Source organism: Wasmannia auropunctata, unplaced genomic scaffold (genome assembly GCF_000956235.1).
Source record: "Wasmannia auropunctata unplaced genomic scaffold, wasmannia.A_1.0 LD333551.1, whole genome shotgun sequence".
NCBI classification, from domain to species: domain Eukaryota; kingdom Metazoa; phylum Arthropoda; class Insecta; order Hymenoptera; family Formicidae; genus Wasmannia; species Wasmannia auropunctata.
Genome location: NW_012029339.1, coordinates 2,927 through 6,414, shown reverse-complemented (window position 1 = coordinate 6,414; position 3,488 = coordinate 2,927). Strand labels below are relative to the sequence as shown.

Genomic DNA, 3,488 nt, shown 5'->3' with positions numbered 1-3,488 from the left:
CTCTTCCGGTCTATCATTGGAGCAGCCTCCCTTCATCGGTATATTTACCATAAAGATTGAAACTATGTGAACTCAATAAATCAATACAAAGACATTTCTACTTTTTTTAATATTAATTTGATATCAAGTCTTATAATCCCCATTTTTCATACGTCCAAAAGAAACTTAAAACATATACAGAGAATAAAATAATGTTTAATTCTTTCTAGATTAAAAATATAATTGACTTATTTATTTATACAATTAAGCGTTATTATTGATTTCCAATTCCAAATCAAATACATCATTATAAAATGATTAAAATTAATAAAGATTTTTTCACCACAGACTTGTGTGATCAGGGCGTTTCCATTTCTTAAGTCATTCTTAGTGACTGTAGTACGTTTTTGCACTCTTCTGGGTGTCTTATTCCCCAGATGATGACATGGGATGGTCACTCTTTTATCATTCATGAAATAGTAGTTTAGTTTTTTCATAATTTGCTCGATAAGTTGCTACTTTTGTTATAATGCCTGTTTCTTAGACATGATCCCATAGATTCTGTTCCGTGAACCCGAATGATCGGTATCTACACGAGGCGAGTGTACTGTAAATTTAACGCTGGAAAGAAACTAATAACTAATCAAAAAATAAAATAAATTCAAAATCGGAAGAAATTGAAAAAAAAAAGAAAATTAAATCTTGTAATTAATAACAAATAATTGTACAAATAGTAAAAAACAATAAAAGTTCAAAGTTAATTAAATTTAATATCCATTCACTTGAGTTCACATTTTCATTTCCAAATAACTGCACGTTGAATCTCTCGCTAGTTACACACTCCGTTTTATCTCTAGCTGCAATCTTTGACGTCTCGCTCTTTAATCTCTTTTCTTCTTGCGAATACTTAATCACTCGATTTGCGATAATACTTCTTGTCGGCACTCTTGAATTCGCTATAGAAGTTAAGCCTAAAGAATTTTTTGCGTGCGAGTTAACGATGTTGTTACTACTTCTCAATAGATTTTTAAAGACATTTGTTTCTCTCGTTCCGCTCTGAGAAGATCCCTCTACATTTCTCAAATTACCGTCGAATGTCGGTATTGTCGGTTGACGCTCGACAATTTGCTGTTAAGATTTAATCGTGCGGCTGACTTTTGCACTCGCTCACTCTTCGGGGTTGATGTAAAGTTCGAAATTACGGGAAACGTGAAGAGCGATGGGAAACGAAGCGACGCGGACGAATCGTGGGATAAATCCTGGTGTCTGGTATGTCTGGACGTGTTGTTTGTAACTCGCTGTACCAAGTGCCGAAGTTCCGTTTGCAGTTTCTCGATTTTCTCGAGGCGCATCAGGATATCGTCTATGTTATCCTCAGGCATTTTCGAATTTTGATCACGCAATGATTACATTTTGAATTTATTATTTTCTTTTTGGTTACTTTGTTAATTTCCCTGAAAATTTAGTTGTTCCGAAATCGAGTGAACCATCTTTAACGTGAAGATCGTTCATATTTTGACATTTAAGCGATGCGATGTTATTTGTAAGTAAATTAATTGTATTAACTTTGTTATTAGTTGGACAATATCGAACTTAGTGTGACTTCGCTGTAAACAGACATTTTGCCGAAAATCGATGGAGTGAAAATAAAACCAGCTTTTCTTCGCTGCATGAAATTGCACCTTAGGAGAAATAACTGGAGATTCTCAAAATAGTTAATAAAATTATCTAATGTTAATTTTCATAATTTTTGTAAACGTAAATATAATTTTATTATTATTAGATAAAAGATTAATATTACTATAAACTATTGAATCAAAGTATTAAATATTATCAAATTGTTAATTCGTTTTATAGCAATTAGTTATTTAAAAATAGCTGATGGATATGCATGTTGCAAACGGACTGATTTCCAATTCGTATCTCTGTTCATCTGAGAATGCAGAAATTAACATCGATAATATCGTCGCCGCTGTAGCCGAACTGAATGTTAGGATCTTGACATTACGAGAAGAAATTATCGCATTTAAAAATGCAAATATGATTTCTTCAATTGCGATATGTAACTCGTCCAAGTATGATCATCAATAAAAAATATTAGATTAAGAAATATTTTTACCAATAATTTTTTATGAAAATAAATAAAAATATTTAATATTTAGAATACATTGTAAATACTGAATACACATATAAATGGAATACACATAAATGGAATGATTTGGCTTTAATGTTCTGTAGAATTTATATTCTAAACAATTAGAGCAAATTGATGACTTGTGACATATTTTTGTTATTGATTAATACTTTACGCATGAAGAAACATTTTGATGTCCCAGTTTAACACCAGCGGGATTTAATCATTCGACGAAAAATGGAGAAAATCGAACGGGTGCACGGTACGAGCCGCGAAGAAATTTTAAGGGGGACGATTCGCCAGGCGGCACTGATTTATCCGCTCGTTTATCATTCGCGAAACGTGCACGGGAAGTAAAAGCGGCGAACGAGGCGACCGTATTTAAAGAGGATTACCCGCGTGACGATAAATCAATCGAAGATGATGAACGACCAAATAGATCGCACGGGTCTGAATCGGGAACGTATCGAAAGTCCATTTCAGATGCCGAAAAATCTGGGAAAGAAATCGACGAGAGGCCGGGAAATACAAGAGACACTGGGGACGCGAGGATTTCACATGTTGCAAATGAGAAGCTGAGAAACGAACTTAACGAGCAACAAAATGAGGTCGTTAACGAGACTAATTGTAGTCCCGTAAATGTGTTTACATCCAAAATTAAAAGGAAAAGAATTTCCAGAGGCGTACAATGCGTTTCGATCAGATGCTATAGCTACTCAGGTCGATTTTGTTTCAACTATTTTAAATCGAAATCGAAAAGACACAGTCTAACGTGGAAAGCGAAGAGGAAAAATGCATCAGCGAATAAATTTAATGTTGGACAAAATAAAGTTAACAGATTGTCAGATACGGCAATAATTAATGACTCTTATAAAATGATTAAAGAAAAATTAAGTGATATAAATATAAAGAAACTTGATAAGGTTAGTGAGGAAAACATAGAAAGGATCACTTATGCGAATAATAAAAAATTATCTATACAGATGCAAAATACACATGACGGTGAAAAATTGAAGGACGATTTGAAATACAATAAAGTGAAAATAAATCTTCTTGAAAAGTTGCGGTTGAGAAGAGCTTTAATACGTAAAAATGATTCGAAGGTGCAACAAAATGAATCACAACTGCACGAATCTCGAAATCATAAAGAAGAAATTACTAGACTTAGTTATGAAAATAAAAGGATGACCGACGTTCGTAAATGCGAAGATAACTCACAAAGCGTAAAAATCGTCAATTGTGAAATGGATTCAAGTAATGAACGGAAAACCATTACAACTGCAAACACTGATAGAGAAAGCGAAGTAAATAAGATCAAGAAGAGATTGGATTCATACATCGCCGAATTAAACAGAATAATCGGCGATGCTTGTGC

General features: G+C 33.4%; 1 pseudogene; it reads right to left on the bottom strand.

Moving 5' to 3' along the window:
• Positions 1-197: 197 nt before the first annotated feature.
• On the bottom strand, positions 198-1,472 carry LOC105459817 (annotated as a pseudogene).
• Between the last annotated feature and the right edge of the window lie 2,016 nt (positions 1,473-3,488).